This window comes from Prinia subflava, chromosome 6 (genome assembly GCF_021018805.1).
Source record: "Prinia subflava isolate CZ2003 ecotype Zambia chromosome 6, Cam_Psub_1.2, whole genome shotgun sequence".
In the NCBI taxonomy this organism is placed as follows: domain Eukaryota; kingdom Metazoa; phylum Chordata; class Aves; order Passeriformes; family Cisticolidae; genus Prinia; species Prinia subflava.
This window is the reverse complement of record NC_086252.1, coordinates 20,365,145-20,383,884: the sequence shown is the minus strand read 5'-3', so window position 1 is coordinate 20,383,884 and position 18,740 is coordinate 20,365,145. Positions and strand designations below refer to the sequence as shown.

Sequence of the window (18,740 nt, the reverse complement as noted above, 5' to 3'; positions counted from 1 at the left end):
TCTGTGACAAAAAAACCCCAAACCAAACCCAAAAAAAACCCCCCAAAAAACCCAAGCAATTGAATATGTAACAATGTGCAAAAAGCATAGCCTAGGGTGGAACACACAACCCAGTGCACATGCTCAGTTTGCTATATACTGCTACCTTGAAGTGTAGAATATTTGCACAAATTTAGGGAACCCTCATGGCAGCAAGAGGTGTCACTTGCAGCCTAGATCAGTCCCAGTCTGTGTCTGCAGAGACCCATTTCACACCAGCTGCACTTTAGCCTAAAAAGCATTTACCTGAGTTTCAAATAAATCACTCATTCTTACTCCTAACTTCCTGATTCAGAGCAACAGCACTAACACTTTGGTCTACCTTAAAGCAAGGGCAAAATGGATTATATAACCAAGCCTAAGTGGATGCACTGGGCATGGTGAAGGAGGAATGCAGATGATCATTTAAAGCTAAAGCTTTAAAATTAGATCACAGAAAATGCATTTAAATAGTTACAGCAGCAGTTATTTCATTTTCAACTACTCAACACTATGAGACCACAACCTGAAAATTTATTCTATGACTTTTGATTTGTAGACAGGTGCTAAACTACCAGATTTCAGCTTTCCTTGGTTAACTGATCAGAACATGCTTTTCATTCATTCTTGGTTTTTATACTTAATTGTTAATGCAGAAAATCTGCATAATACTGAAAGCTGAGATTCAAATAAATGGAACTTAATCTCAAAATAGCAGGGTTTGTTGCAGTTTTTGGTATTTTTCTAGTATTTAATTAACTAAAAACCTTATTTCAGAATTTTAGTTCACTGACAAATAACTTCATTACACAGTGATTGTCTGTGGTTCATATTCTTCCAGAAGGCTGATTTCAAAAACCTACAAACCTTTGAGGGGGTGTGAGTGGTAAGAAGGAAACAAACTGAAACAACCTTAGCTTACATTAGCAAAAGCAAAATTCCCTGTTCAAGTTCAAACTAAATAGCATCTTGGGGGTGAGAACAGAACAGTAATCACATGAAGGAATTTGTGTGAATGATGACTTGGAGAACCTGGCAAAGAAAAAGAGAGAATCCTCAAGGCAGGAGATGCAACAAACCAACTACTTGTGTTAATTTAAAGAAAAAATGGAAACTGTTGACAATGTGTTCACATAGCCTTTTGAAAGATAGGAAAATAAATTGGAAGGATTAAATAGGGTTTATCAGTCATCAGAGGGGTATGTCTTTCTTTTTTTCCTTTCCAACTTCTACACCATCAAGTTCAACATTATCAGTAGGTCATTTTGTACTTTCTCAAAGTTATAAAAAGCAGTCCAGATCCACAAGCATGGCAAAAGTTGGCTGTGCCTGCTCTCTCTGCTACTGGATAATCTATTGTATCAAGGTGTTAAAGAAAAAACCCAATACAGTTTCCATGATGGCAACGTGAGGAGCTACACTAAAATTGCAGTTACCTATGTATATGTTTGGGCTAGCTCTCTGCAGAGGGCCACAGGTCTGGCATGAAATTGCTCTTCAGCTTGCAAGGCAAACAAACTGCACTGGTCTTCAGCTCAATATAATGGTGATGCCTGACTGCAGAGAAAAGATGTGACAATTCACGTTATTCAAGTGCTGTATGTCCTAGAAAGAAACTGCATTTCTTTGGTTTATTTATACAAGTTCAGAGGATAGTGACATCCATACATACAAAACGAGCACTGAATGCTGTTAGACGTTAGGGACAACTGCAGAAATGTGCAGGACAGAACCACAGATAGGCCCAGTTCTCAGGAATGCCAAGGCTGTGCGTTCATCCCTGATAACCACTGGTGGTACACGGAAATACACCGTGCAATGGCCAGTCTGTTCCTGTCCTTATCGTGCCAAAGCACACACAGGTAACGTACAGCTGCTTGGTACCTCACATGGGAACTTTTGATCTCCTCTGGTCAGGCTAGTACTGCAACCTATTTTGGATTAATTCTTTGTCCATTGACTTTGTCCCTTCCTTCCAGACACTGTTCAGGTTTTGGCTGGGACACAGCCAGTTTCAGTTTTCTTCATAGCAGCTTGTATTTTGACCTTGTGGCCAGAACAACGTTGACAGCATAAGGCCATCTCTGTTCATATATCAGAATTTCACTGCATAAATGTGGATGACTTTGACAATCAATTACAAAAAAAAAAAAAGAGACTTAGGACTTAAGAGGGTACATTTTCAAAGCTTAAAACAAGAGGTACACTCAATCATCCTTTTAATGAATAATAATAATCCACTTACAAGTGGATTTCAATAGGTTCCATGTTTAGAATAAACTTAGGAAACAGATGAGATGAAATTAAAAAAAATTAAAAAAAAAATAAAAACACAAGGCAAAAAAAAGCAAACTCTAGCAACATGCCAACCAGTAATTAGCCCTTTCTATTCATTTATATATAGCATTTTGCCACCTAGTAGCAGTCATTAAACATTACCCCTTTCCCCTACCCTTCAACTTATAAGGGACTATTCCATATCTACTCATGTATAAGTTGCTCAACAGTACTTTTATGTCTTTGCTGGAATTACTGCTGTTGGAAAGTGGTAATTCTAGGGTAGATTTTATTGTTTTGGCTACTAACATAAAAAAGTTCCTGTCCTGCTGAATTTTCTATTTCTTCTTCCCATGTTGTAAAAAGGATCCTTATACCTCTATAAAAGATACAACACAGCATAACTGTGTCCTCTGCATTAAAACAGGATAATGAAACGTAGGATCAGCATTTCTTTGACAGTGCCTGCACATCTTCTGGTTGCCAAGGTACAAAATACATACAAATTTTTGGGAGGTTCATATATGAAAACATCTTTTGGGAAAAATGTCCAAACAAACATCTGTGGATGAGAGATTTTCTTTATTTACAGAACAGACACCACATCATGAGGATCAAATTTATCCACTTCATCTCTCAGTGATAATCTAAAAACCTCTGCTTGTTTAGTGTTCCCTGAGGATTTGCCTTTCTTATCTCTAATCTTGACAAAAGGACCATAAAATGTGCCAGGTAAAGGCAGCTTTCACAGTTACTAACCTAGACCACCTTATTAGGAAACAAATCAAAAGCACAAGTTCATTCCACACTAGCTGTAAAACAGCTTCCATACAAAATTGATTTTGGCTCAAGTAAAGTGACACTAAAGAAAGATTATGTTGAAAAGAAGTCAACTATGCATCAGCTCAGATATAAACTAGCTGACATTCCTCCCAGATGTATTGCATATCCATCACACCTGAATATTTTCAGGCTAAGATGTGTTGAACTACTATTTTCACTTAGGAGAATATGCATGGCCAGTATATGATAAAGCATTTGAAGCAAAGTAATGGAAGCAAAAATTGGATACGTGACTAATTCACTTTTTACTTCATCTTGAATTAAATACCACGGTGAAATTAGTTGCATAGGACTACTGCTGCTGTTAATTTTCAGCAAATAATGAGCATTTCTACCACTACCAGTAAATATTTCAAAATCCAAGCACAAGGAAAACCAAATGTCCTTACACATATAATAGAAATTCTATTTAGAGGAAAATTCTAGGAAAAACAAAACAGAATTTGAACCAATTCAACTCTGACACTCAAAGACACATTTTAGGTGCAGTAATAACTGTACATCCTTCAGACTTTTCAGTTTATGGATAAAAGTGCAACTGAATGTTTTTAATTCTATGAAGATGGTTATTTTTATTCCAGTAAAGCTAACACAAAAATGGTCTAACACAACTTGGATCTTTAGTTCATTCACAATTTTCTCTGCATTGCAAAGGCACAAGACCATAACTTACGAATATTTCTGAAAAGTATGAAATGAACCTTAATCAGTGTTCTCAAAGTCTCCTACTATGAAAGCTCAAAGCTGAAGTCTAAAGCCTAAGTATTTTGGACAGTGCAAGACAATGATCCTGAAATACAAAAATAAATTGTATTTACATTAATACCTACCCACTTACAGAACAATTTTGATGAAATACCATCAAAAGATATATCCTCCCCTAGAGTATCAACAAATGTTCCAGGTAATTGAAAAGTGTCTAATTTTTTTTTTTTAAAAAAAGACAATTTAATTTTAATTCTTGGTGCATCTGGTGTAATTCTGAATGCACAGCATATTTACAGCTTCTCTGGGTGAAATAACCAAAGGGCAGAACAATGACAAACTGAAAGTTGCCCATGCAGAACCCTGCTTCAAACTCCCACCCAGGCAGCAACCGCTGTTCAGGAGCCAAGGATGGGCATTACCATTCACCAATTATACCCTCAGTTTCAAGCTTCCTTTAATTAATAATTAAGTAATATGCTGTGCACAAACATTGCTTATTCCCAGTTTGCTGTGGGAGTTATGTTGTTTCAATCACTATTCAATCACTGAAGCTACCAAGTACTTCAGACCCCATGAGTCTTGCCTGCCATTAGATGGAAATGGCTTAAGCACATATCCCATGTCTAATATTTGTGAAGAAGAAAACAGAATCTCACATATTAGTTTTAAAGGGACTGAATGTAACTATAGAATTAAAATTGCATCAGGACATAATAGGCAAGGAAGGAAAACATTTCCCACTACAGCGACTGAACATGCTGAAGATGGTGCTGAGATACTTTCGTGAGCAGTGAGATTAGGAATGGGGAACATTCTGTCTTCACTTGCCTGATTACCTTGATATAAAAATTTTTGTTTGCTATTTTCTAATTTCAAACTTGCAATGCTCCTTCATGTCTCCATAGAGCAAAAAATCCTGTTTTGCAGAGAGAGATTATTAATTGCTCAGAAAGGTGTTGGAAACTTTACGGTCTGCACAGGCTCCTTGACCCAAAAAGTCCAGTTAAAATCACAAAAGTCACTAATGGAACAGTGACTCAGAACAAAAGTATTGATTAAAAATACTTGATAACATTGTGGTTAATCCTAATATATATATGTCCTACCTCAGGGTAGCTTCTGGCAGATGCATGGTCATGTTTACTGGAAAGGTTTCATTTTTTCACATTTAGGTATGTTTCTATTTTTGCAAACAGACTAGGAAAAGATATGAAGGGAATTTATTTTTAAATCTAAACTAAAGCAACTAGAATTGTTGTAGAATATGTTCAGAAGAATGTAATCTGCAAGTCATTTAAATGCACACCAGTCAACACCTGTAATGATATAATCATCTTTTCATTTACTTCAGAGCTATGTCAACATTAGGTTTCATTTTACTGCACATGTATGTAGTTAAAAATATCGGGTTTTGTACACATTATTAGAGAAAAAGTCTTTCCTTTAATTCCGTATGTGGTATCAAGGTATGAATTTGAAAGCGGTGTTTGTCTAAAGAGGACACCTGGAGCCTTATATTGTCATTATAATGTCATCCCACAGCACATCCACTGTACCTCTAGCCTCATGTTAGTGCATTAGCAGGTCATGCAAATCAGGGGCTCCAAGGATCAGACTTTGCCCACTGCATGAGAGGATTATGTCAGTCGAGGTGCTAAGAACCAACCATTGTACATCTATTCTATAAAAATGTAAACCACACAGAACTTCAACTTCCTGTGTGTATTTCAGGAGCAACATAGCATTTAGAAGAATGAAACAATAAAGCAAAAGGCACTAACACAAGTGACTGGATGTTTAGGCTACTCAATGGGCTGTAATTTCTGTGTATTTCCTACTTTTATCTGTCATCAAGTTTTTCTAAATGCACACAGATTAGAAATTTCATTACTCAAAAATCTGCACCACTGAACCACAAAGGCTTCTTTATCAAACAATGCAGAAGGTATTTGAAAACAACTATTAGCTGACTTTGCAAACATGACAAAGGCATGGTAGGGCTGCAGGGTAGCTGGTCAAGACTAACTCCATATTACAGGATGGACCATAATTCAAAGGTCTGGATAAAAGGATGGAGGAGGCAGTATTGTCTGGTGGTTAATAGTACTATCTTTCTATACCCAACCTGAATATATACCCATCTATCTGTAATCTTAATGAATACAAAATATTGGTAAACATTGTTTGGCATTTTCCTAATGCAAATATTTCAGCACTGATTCAGCATTCCCCAAATTTGTCACCTCTGTTGTATAGAACAATTGATGGAACCCTCAGAATTTTAGTAATCCTATTACTAAAAAGGCTGTAGCATTCATAGATTCTTAGTATTTTATAATCCCATTCAGGTATATAACTGCTGATTATTTTACTATAATAAAGTTATGGAGTGACAGATACTTTTACAGATAATATGAATAATCTCTGAATAAGATTTGCAACATGTTCAGACTTTGTATTTAGTAACGCTTAGCCTAAAAATAATCAAAATATATTAATCCATACCTAAATGTCATTGGGAATTTCAGAGAAGCCTTTGTAGAGCAAAAGCACAATCTGCCTTTTGTACCTGAAACTGCAGGCAGGATTCGAAAAAAAATAACACAAGAGTGTATTTTTCATCTTCCTGTGAAAGCACCAGCACATTTAAAACATCACTCATAACAGTAAATCAAAATCTCAGTAATGCTTGTTGAAACTGGCTTTTAAGATAGAGAGCGAACAAAAAGGTCTTTTAAAGTAAGTTTTAGGGAATATATAAATTGTCTGAACACTGCCACGGACAATCAGTTTTAACAGCGTATGTCCAACAGCCTAGTATAGTTACTTGCTGTTCTGGGAGCCTGCCAAAGAAAGAGATCCATCTAGAAATTATGAGGGCGAAAAAAACTCAAGAGAAAATGGGTAACAACACATAACTTACATACATCTCTAGCTATTCTAAATCTTTTCATTCAGCATCCCTCATCATAAAATCAGTGTTCCTGACCCATCTTCATTTTAATGGAGAAATACTTTTTCTAAAAAGCCATGAATTCCCTATTGACAACCGGTACAGTAACACATGTAAGATTTATCCTACTGTGCACCTTTCCCAAGGAGCATCTGAGAATTATTAATGACGTAAGCATCACTGAACAACTGAATTATGTAAGACCACCTAAGTTTTGTAGATAGAGAAGAGCAGAGGCCATAAACCCAATCAGCAGGAAACCTTATAGCACAATTAATATCTCCTAAAATATATTCCTGTTTTAGCTTCTAGGAAATGTTTCACTGGAAGATAATATTTATTAAAGCAGCAGCTATCTCCAGTTTTCAGATTATTACTTCTGACAGACCCTGGCAACTCTGGTTACCAAGGGCTTAACTTATTGGTTAATGAAGACCTTTTGTGAGACCAGCCTGAGCAGCACCTACCTGGATTCCTTTCAAATGAAGGTGTATCTGCCCTGAGAAAGCCTGGTATGGGCGTGTGCTAACGAGCAGGGGTTGGGTTCGAATCAGCCATAAAGGAAAATCTTCAACACCTAACAACAGCAGGCTATGACACTGCCTCAGGTGCTCAACACCAGGGTGCACAAACCCAGCCCGGGGCTGGCGACAGCTCTGCTTCAATGGCTCTCACAAGCTGGTCTCTTCTGTTCCTGCCCTGCCCCACTGCTGCTCCCTACCCCACGAACTGCAGCCCTAGGGCTTTCCCCTGGAGCAGCGAGGGGGAGGCGGCTCCTGAGGGCGCGGGCAGGACGGGCCGGCCGGGCCAGGGCCGGCAGCTCCGGCCGGGCCAGGGCCGGCAGCTCCGGCCGGGCCAGGGGCCGGGCCAGGGCCGCCACCATCGCGGCTCTGCCCTGGCCCGACAGCTCAGCCAGCTCAGCGGCGGGCATTAGCCTGATCCAGAACTGAACTTCTGCTTTCCAAAGTGAAATGCTTTAGAGCGACCCTAAATCCAGGCCTGTCTCCAGTATTACATGGCATCGCAGTGCCCGCCTGGCCAGTTAAAACTCTTGCACTCTCCAGAGAGATTTACGGATATGAAACAAAGTGAGGAGGAGTTTTGTAGCCCATGAGCTCTGTCATCTAAGACCAGGGAGCTCAAATTTTTACTTTCAGGACTATTTACTCCTTTAACGTTTAGAATAGAAAGAATCAGCTGAACATCTTAGCTTGGAAGGGCTAAACATAGAACAGTTAGGAGATGTGCACTTTCCTCTGGTGCAGCGTCTCCTGTGTTAGACAGACCGTGACCACCACTGTGCCTCCCCACGGAATTCAGTGCGTGAGCCTGACGATGGCAGTCTGGGATGCCACTGCACAGCAACAGACTGAGGCTTTCATTTTTGTTAACTGGCTACACCCCTGTACTGAGTCTGCCTGTGTGTCACAGCCAGGACTGCAATTAAAGCTGAGACTGAAGGTTCTTGGAAAAGGAGAGTTTATCAAGAAATTTTAAATTTTATTTTGATGTATTGTGTAACAGAAATCAGGTTGCCTTTCACAGGACCTAAACATTTGGGACTCTCTTCTTCCTTGTTCCCCTTGGCTTTTTTGATGGACTTTTTTTTTCTCTTTTTTTTTTTTTTTTCCTTTTTCTTTTTTTTCATTTTTAAATTTTTGTCTACATAAATTAAACACTTCCAGGAACAATGTCATGTCAAATTCTAAACTTCTACTTCCTTTAATATAATACTTCTAGTACTGTAATCTGTGTTTTTCCTACTAGACCTGATTTACACAGCTCTTTTTACACTTTCTAGTAGTCAGTGGTTGCAGTCATCTAAAGACTGCATTGTAAATAACTGCAACAGCAGGAAAGGCATTGCCAGCAAAAAACATGCAAGAATACTGAAGTGTTACTTAAAAATAACATTAGATTCTGGACAGATGTGAAAGAGCTTACTTTCATATTAATCCATGTAAGCCTACATAACCTCTTAACAATCCAATCTAACATACATGCATTGTGCATCACTGCATACTCATTTGACAAAAGGTTTTATAACATGCTTTGGTTTACTACGGATGACTGAAATACTGAGGAAATTATGTACTGCAAAAAGCTCACAGAAATGTAGAATTTAAGGTGAAATTTGAAAAATGCTCAGTACATTTCTGAGAGCTTCTATACCACAGGGGATAGCGTAGATGCCTGCTGATTTTAATAAAAGCCAAGTCATACAAATGATGGCTGCATTGAATCTCCAACCCTTACAAGGTGCCAGCCCCTCCAGGCACTGTCATTTCCCAGTATTCTCTGCACTTCCAGTTGCAAGAGTCCCTTAAAATGAAATGTTTATATTTTATTTTTCATAAGTTATGCTTTCACCAGTCCAGCTACTCAAGTCTACATTAATTCTGCTCTGTTTTTATGTAGCAGATGATCCAAAGGGAGTCACTTCTCAGTCTGCCTAATGTCTCCCCTTAAGCAAAGGTTCATTTATAACTGTCTCCAGCAGCACACCCTTTAGATGCCAAGCAGACTGAATAGAGGCACACCTCTCCAAAGAAGTGCTAAAACATCTCAATAAATGAAAGAAATTACTGTGAACTTCCAGGAGACAGCAGACATTTTCCATCTGTTCAAAGTACTCCTGTTGCTATTTATGGAAGCTACCTTGGCATTAAGGACTTCTCAAGGTTGATACAGTCTGGTTTAGCAGAAGGATGTGCACTTTAGGCAGAGCTTGGAATCTGGCCCTAAGTTAGAACAAAGCTGAAATGGATCAGAGCTCAACAATTTATATTTAACCGAATAATGATAAGTTACAATATCAATAATAATAAAGTTTACAATGCTTATAATAATAATAAAAAAATCTTAAAATCACATAGTTTCTACAGCTACCGAAACACAAAATTCTAGGAAAATCATAGACATCTCTATGCTATCTCTGCATCTCCTATTCTCCCTGACTAGCATAAGTAATATGAATTACAAAATACCTGGCTGAATGCAGCAATATTTCCTTTTTGCCATGACTGTCAAGTGTTAAAGCTGAATATAAAACATTTCATTACTTTAACACTTACTTTGGGCTTCAAAAACCAGTGCATTTAAAATAAACTTTTGCTGAAAGCTTTATTCCATGTCTCAGCAGTAACAAAGTCTATTACAATAACATGCATGAGATCTAGAGGTTCAGCAGAAAGATGATTGTATCTTTTATATCCACAGCAGGGAGATTTCTATTTCTTCTCCTGTCAGGATGATTTATTCAATAAATGGAGAAAAACATAAATTTTAAAATGCATTGATTTTTTTTCCCCTGCATCTCAAGAAACAACAGAAATCTTAGGAAATTAAGAAAATTAACTCCACCACAGACAATACAACACTAGGCATTTTGGAACAATGAACTGAATCTCTTGCACAAAGAATATTGCAAAACCTTCCATACTTTGGATGATTAAATCCAGGAAGTCTGTCCTCTCTCTTCCCTATGATTTTGTGCTCCTTCCCCATCTTCTGTTTTTATCCATCTTCCTTTCACAGAGAAGTTTATGAATTGTTCAATATAGACAAGGATTCATGCAGTCTATATCCAAAGACTAACTCAATCTACTTTTGGTACATTAATTAGCATAAAAAATCTTCTACTGGAAATTTTAAAAGCTGAAGTTTAAGCAGAAGGGGTTTGAAAGAATGAAGTACCAGGCATGAAGAAGGAAAAAGGATTAAAAAAATAATCAGGTCATTCTCTGCATTATGCCTTTTCATAAGCCATAGTGAACAGTACAAGCAGTACCGGCAATACAACAGGTTTTATCTTTACGTAAGGGTTGACATCCATGAATTCAGAGCCAAATTCTTTTCATTTTCATTTCCATCTGACACCTTATCTGAATCACTTTCTCAATCACTTAAACATATTTCCCTAAATCATAACAGGAAGAGAGGAAATAAGGTAAAATCTAGCATGAAATCTTACATTTTCCCTAGAAATTTGGTGGTCCTAATTTCAGAAAATACAATTACAGCAGGAAAGGAACAGAAAAGGAAGATGGACCTTAGTCTCTGGCAGCTTTACAGAGCCAATGGTACTGTGGTGAATAATACTAACACTGAATACTTCCAGGAGGTTCTCATTCACTGTAAATTTTTGCAGCAATACTGCAAAATAGCAAACAGTGACAGGACAGGTCACGGTGACTACATGCTCTCTAATGAAGTTTTGTTTCATGGTATAAACCCAGAAAATCTAGCAAACCAAAACTCACGTAAAAGACTATGATCACTAACTCTCACATTTGTTACCTTCTGAATTGTATTTTTTTTAAAAAGTGACTTTGACGGCACCAGGAAAAATTACACTGTAGTGAAATCCATAAGACAGACTGAGCAGATGTAATGACAAGATAAGAACAGAGCCTTACAACAAAGCAAAATGACCACAAATGGTGATAGCTTGTGAGGATGAACCAAGCATCACTAGGAATAAAGAACAATGAAAGCATGAAATTATTCTATTTTCTCATCCAAATTTCTCAATAGCTTCATTCAAAGCCACTCTTAATAAGCTAGTAATTAGGAACATTGTAATTATACTATTTAGGATGAAGGTAAGCACAATAATAAAAATCACAAGGCCATGCTTAGATGATGTAGGTTCTACTAACATGGGATGTATTTACTTGCTGATTTTAAACAAAGCTGTTTTTGCTTTACCCTAAACCAATGTGGATTTAAGATCTCCATAATCACATTTAGCAAGGCACTGTGTGCAAAGCAATAAAAGCAGTTATTCAGTAGGGTTTACGAGGCATACACAGTCACATCTGGTTGACTTTTTTATTTGGCCTTTAGGTCAACTTTACAGACATACATGTAGGTGTATTTAAATGCACATTCTCTACATTGTTTGAAAGGCTAGCGTATGTCCTCAATTTTCCCTCTCAAGATGTGTATGTGTCTCATAATCTATGGCCAGTGTTTCCATGAAGATAAACAGATGTGTGAATTCAGTTATCTTCCATCAGCTATATTTATTTATTCTTGGTCAACAAAGAAGAGGTTTCTAATCCCTACAACTAACAGCTCAATGCTCTTCTTCCATTATCACTCATTATTACATGCAGGCAATGAACATGTGTGTTTAGATACTGAGCTTAGGCGTGATCCTGTAAGTTATAAATACATTCTCGGGAGCTGTTAAAAGGAAATCAGAAAGGTGCATTACCCAATAAAGTGAGATCATAAAACCATACACTTTAGTCACTTCAAAGAAATTAATGTATTTCCCCAGACTCCTTTTGTAGAGTCCCAATCATCCAAATAAATGACCTGTGAAATAAGCCTCTATCTAAATTAGTCTATAACCTTCAAGTCTTTCCCCCACCAGAATCTCTCAAGTCTTTAACACAACCACATTCCTCTCATAATGCAATCTCTAAGTTTCATAGGTTCACTCCTCAAGGAACATATCACAAAGGAACAGTACAATTTCCCCTCTATTTACTTTAGGTTTAAGAAAAACATCACAGGAATGTCCAAAGCACCATTAGACTATGGAAAACTGGTTAACTGCAAAATGCTGCAGTCTGATACTGCAAGCATCCTCTCAAAAACTGCTTCTCCTACCCGATGTGTAACTACTGAGTTGGCTCATCTCCAAATTGATCAGAAGCTATGAAACCACATCAGTATCCATAATAATTTGCACCACTAAAGGCCCTGGTGTACAGTGTTCAGCATGGAAAACAGGAAGTGGAAGAAAGCACCACTTGTACACTACTTCTCATATGTCATTTCTTTATAACACCACATATTGTTGTTCCAGAAACACATTAAAGTACTCATAAAAAATTCTTCTGTAGTTTACAAGGAGAGGAAACCACACAGTGCTGGAATACATAACTGAAATAGGAGCATTTTGATTTTGCACCAGACACAAGTCACTTGCTAATTGCATTCTTACATTTGGACATCAGCCTTTAATCCCATGCCTCATTGCCCAGGAAACAGTTGCATTTGTTCTTGCCTTCCTAATTGTGATATATATATATATGTATCTGAAAGTACAACAGTCATTCATTCAGACTCACCTGATGCCTTAGATTTTCCCATTTGAAGTGGGGCCTGAGGACATGAAAGGTGTTTTGTCTGTGAAGTGACCTCCTCGCTGTGTCCTTTAGATGATGTTCACAGAAAAAGTGATCATTGTGTCCTGTGGCTCCAAGTGAGACAGGTGTCATATGGATAAGCAAATCTACATGAGTGGATAATGAAAAAAAACCCATTAACTTCCTTAAATTTTTGCATAGTAAATAAATATTTAATGGAATATTTATGCAAGAATCAGAAATTTCTAAAATTGATTGGTTGAAAAATCTCGGGGTAGAATCCCACAAGGAAAGACACCTATAGAGGCACCCACAAGCCAGTACAGTTCCAAATTTTCCAGCAAACCTATTTCAAGTTGTTTTCAAACATCAACACAAGATCCACTTATATAATGGTCCTCTGCAAAAAAAAACCCCACATTTTTATCAGAAATAACAGATACTTCTATATATATTTGAAATAACATATATATTAAATAACAGATATTTCTGTAGTATAGGTTGTAATAGTAATTTTTTTATTTTCATCTCAAATTTAGTTGAAGATTTCCAAATTAATAAAACAAAACCCCCCAACCTCATTTTACTTCAGCAACTGCTAAATTATTGGTATCATATTGTAAAGTTGTTCAAGTTTATAAGGGATCTTTCAGAGACCTAACCAATAAATTAGATAATTAGAAAAGAACATATGAAAATCCTTCAACAAAAAGAAGAAAAATCAATAGTCAAAGGGCTAAGAGCAGCAGAGTCATCCCTGTATGCAACAGAAAAATTATAAGCAATTCAGAAAATGCATTCAATACTCTGTTCAGTTTCTAAGGGTTACAGTAACTGATTCTTTTTTCAATTTACATTTTCTGAATTCTTTCCAGAATTTCTTCACTTTTAATACTAATTAGGAGATAAAAGCTTACCCTCCAATATTATGTTTATTACTCCACTTTTTTTCTCCGTAATTTCTCAAAAAAAAGTACCAATTCCTTATTTCAGAGTCTAAACCACTGTTTTGATTTTCTCCAATCTACTTAGCATTTTCTTTTCAGAATATTCAGGTACTTGTTGGCACAAACAGAAGAAAAACTTCAAAAGTGAATGTATGAGAATTCATAGAAATAAAATGGTAAATTCAGACATACAAACAACACAAACTTATGCAGTGATTAAAATAAAGCACTACTCTTTTGCTTATCCAAACAGGCACAATTAAGTGGCACTGCACAATTTTTTAAAAAATTGCAGTTCTTCTTTGAGATAAAAATGCAGAAGATATTTTGGCAAATAAACATAAACACCTAAAAAAATATGACCTAAATATTGATATTACACAAACAGAAAAAAGACTACATTAATCAAATAAATTACTCATTCCACGAATTATGGGAACAACTAGGATGATATATATCCAGGAATTTCACTTTATTAAATTTTAGGCAAATGAAAATGTTAGTTTTTAGCGTTGATATGTCAGTCCATGTATTGCTAGGACTCACAGATCTTTACAACTTTAGAAGTAGCCATCACTACTAAAAAGACAGAATTTGCTAGTAATTAGCACCTCAAAATTAACAAGATAACAGGGAGCAAATCCATTAATAATTTAGCAAATAATATATTGCTAAATATCAACTTTTACATGGCATCCATCTCTCTTTAAAAAATGTGATATGGAAGCAAAAGCGCCTCTCCTTAGTTATGAGCTCCCTGCAGCAAGTCAGTACCTGAACTGGTTTACTTTTGATCATAAAAGTTCATTTGAGTTGCTTCACCTCCATGTCATGAGGCTCACAAAATACATAAAAAGCCAGAGAGATCCATTTCAAGAAGGAGGCCACAGCAACCCTGACTTTCCAGCTAGCTGAAGGTGGCCATAGGCCTCGTGAGGCACTGTGCACCCCACACGTGGCAGGGCAGCACCAGCCGCGCCTCTCGCTCCATCCCGCGTGTCCAGCCAGAGTCACCATGCCAGGCTGACCAGCTGAGAAGGTGGGGAAAAGGGAAGGATGCTTTCCTGCAGTAAATTCATGGGTTGAGCATAGTGCTCATTACTTCAGATTAATCGGATTTTTCCCTGCCATAGAACAGCACTAAGGTCTGTCTCATCACCTGCTCGTGGGCACTGGCTCTGTCCAGCCCTGTCCTCAGCCCTGGGCAGCTCTGCAAGAAGGGGAAGACTGCAGTGCCATATAACCTGTATTTAGGTAATCACAGATCACAGACTGCCATTCAGAGATGATTTTTTTATATAGGAATGCAATTTGAAAATATAAACCTTCAGATCTCCTCCATAAATACACAAGAATGACTTTAATGGGGCAACAAAAACTTTTATCAGCTGAAGTCCAGTCTAGGAACACCTACAGGGTTTATAGGATTAAATTCAGTGTCTCTTTTAAGTCTCACTACCATATAAATCTTTACTTTTAAGCCTCTTTTTCACCATCTTTTGGTCCCAGAAGTTCCCTCAAACCATGCAAATACATTTTTGAAGCCTGGATTAGGTCTCTCATGTTTAATAAAAAGCCTTCTTAAATTATTTTTCATCTTTGTTAGAAATTAATATTGTGAAGTCTTTCAATGAACTGAACATACCCCTATTCTGTTCAAACAAATCCACTCCAATATTAACATTTTAAGGATTTATGTAAAATAGTACCGATGCACACATTGCACATCCAGTGTTGATCCCACAGTAGCAAAGCAAAACAGAATCTTTTGGATCTTTTGGTATATGCCCTGCTGTATTGCAAGTCAGAATCATACTTCAGTTCCATCATTCTGTTTTGCATAACATTACCCATAACACTTTCACCATTTATTTTTCAGGATTATTACAGTCATGCCTTACTCAAATCTACAATCAACCCATCTCATACCACAACTTCTCTCCCTACAGAAAGGGCTGAAGAACTCCAAGGACCCTGAACTTCATTTTCTTTCCCAAACTTGCATCACAAATTTGGAAACCATTTCACAAGTGACTTACTTTGTAAACCTCTATAATTTGATTTACCCCTGTGAGATGGGGCTCACAGTGTTGGTGACCAAGCAAGGCCACTTGTGCAGCAGCATTTGGCTGGACCCCCAGGGAGGGGCCAGCACCTTCCTCCTCCCTGGTGGCCTGACAGAGCTCCAGAGAGCTGACAGCACAGGCAAAGCTCCCACAGAGGGCAGGCAGGGCCTCACCTGTCAGAGACCCTGAGCAGGACACAGAGGCTTTGCTGTCCCAGCCAGCAGCCGAGCTTTTACTGAGAGCAGCTCAGCACCAGGAGACACCTGAATTCAAGGTAGCACCATCAAGACTAAAATATCTCTTTCCCTCTCCCCCATCTCTGAACGTGCTGTGCCACCAGCCTTTCAAATGATCCCAGACTTTGCTTCCAAGTTCACCTTTTGACAGCCAGGCCACTCATATTTTGTATTTAGTCTGAATGGAACCATAGCACTAAAGGATTTCTAGTTAACGCCACATTCTAATTCTGGTTTTACATCGAGTCCTGTAGGAGAGATCTTAGACTTTAATCAACGTGTTTTAATGGGATTTTATTTTGAATTCACTAATATATCTTATTTGCTTTTATAAACTATATCCACTTTTTCAGTCTAGAGGGTCTATATTCTGAGACTTAAGTATTTGATTATAATCCTATTAAAACAAGCAAATCTATAACCATTTAAAGACTGGTTAAAAAAGAGAAAACACTTCACAGTTCTAGACTGCTAAAACTGCTGTACAGCTATACATCTTCTATCTGTCTCTCAAAAAATTGATTTTTAGAGCTTTGCCATGAGGCTTTGCAGTGCTTAAGACTAATGGATTGTATTACCGAATCCAGCCCTCAGGAATCTTACTTCAAAATAAATCAAAATCAGAACCATTCTTTCCTGCAGGCCCACTAAAAACTTGTGTAGAAAAATAATTAACAGCTTCACAAAAACAGAGTAAGTTTTATGTGACTAGAGCAATGTATGGAACACTAACAGCATGTTTATAATGACTAAATGGAAAATGCAGATAACAGAAAAATACTAATAACCCTCATGTACAAGGGCAGTCATCTCCAAGTAGGAAAAATTAACTAATAAATTATTGTGCAAAGCTGTCATTTTTATGTAGCTGTTAACTGCTTCAGTTTCATTTTTTCCAAGGTGTGGAAAATGAGGTCAAGATCAGTTTCTGCCAATTATTCAGAGAAAACTGTTGTAATAATCACAGACTTTCTGAAAAGCAGGCATTTCCTATGGGCTCATTAACATCCTAGTTAGGAAAAAAAAAAAACATTTCAATGTTAAAATAAAGGGTCACATCAGCCATAGCAGGCCATCAGTATTTATATACTTACAGAGAGCTCTCTCTGCAGGTACACAGACATACAAATATGTTATATGAGTAATTACCCATAGGTTTAGTGACTTAATTTGTCCCACACAAACTTATGTGGCTAATTAATATGAATGAGCTAATCCTTCAATATTTTACAGTTGTGCAACCCACAGGCTGGTGCCAGTGTAGCTGGTTCTTCCCTCCCCTGCATTTCTAATCTACTGCTGTGCACTCACCTCTTCAGCAGAACCCGAGGCTGCCCAGCCTTCCCTGCAGCCACACCACCACCAGGAGAGCGCAGGTTCTCTGCCCCACCTCTTGAACACATGAAAGCTGTTTGTGCTAATTTGTTCCAGGGGGCTGTGGTCCTCCCACGAGGTCATCAGGGGAGGCCATAACCCATCATACAAAACCACCCTGCTCACCTGCCACAGCCCCATGGCCAATACTAGATGTTTACAACCATCTGCAAGAGGCAGCTGCATCAAATTCTGCCTGCCAGGAGAATCCTACTGGAGGCTTCCACCTGAACACTTGTGGGAAAAGATATAAACATTAGTATGGGAAGGAGGGACATAAAAGGCTTTAATACTTGGTGTTATGGGCATAATAACTGATTTTAGATTTTTGATTATATTATCTACAGTATTCCAGGTTGCTCTTAGTGCATAAAGAATATATAGTTCAGTTTCCTCTGCAAAATGCAGTGGAAAGAATGCAACAGCATTCCCTGAAAACTGTAACTTTAAACTCTAATTTCCTCCATTTCCATTGTATAGGAAGATGTGGCTGGTTTTATTGTTGTTGCTTCACCTGTCCTCACCAATTCATTTTCATTTCAACTAACAATTTCCAACAAATCAGTTCAGGACCCTGGCTTTACCTATCTGCTTGCCAGATTTGACAGCTGGGTGGAGGCATCACCTAAAAAAGCCAGTGAGAGATTCTGGTGTCATTGAGCAGAATTTCCTAAGAAAGCTGCTCTTCATGGAAAGTGTAACTACAGTGGTTTGGCCTATCTATCAGCCTGGGAATGAATATGGCCTCAGAGCATACAAAGTTTGGCTCCCCACAGCTTAAGCTATTCACATTTACCTCTAAATGTAGTTTTAACTTGAATCTCTGAGGCTCCTGATTTTTTTTTAGCTGTGTTAGATCAGATTTCCTACCTCTGCTGTAAATGACATTCCGTTTTCATCCAACCAGGGTCCCTGAGGTAGTCTTGACCCAATCAATTAGACAACGTATTTTTCTTGTGACCAAGCTACAAGAAAGAGCTACATTTTCCTTTCATCCATTTAACCAGCCTACACTTAGTCTCTACGAGGTGAAAAGCAGAGCCATAGCTTGGGGCATTTATTTGTGCTATGAATTTTTAAAAGGAACTTAGTTGCCCATATAAAACTATAGTTCCCTAGCATGCATTCAAAAAGCTCCACACAGCTTCTGAGAGTACAGGAGAAGCAACTGGACCCAAAGGGTGCCATGTGCCACTTTTGCACGTGCAGAACCA

General features: G+C 37.8%; 1 protein-coding gene across 3 annotated transcripts in view; it reads left to right on the top strand.

The window, feature by feature from the left end:
* Nucleotides 1-18,740, top strand: part of B3GALT1 (beta-1,3-galactosyltransferase 1) — a 180,014-nt gene that overhangs the window by 129,693 nt on the left and 31,581 nt on the right. The window lies entirely within an intron of this gene.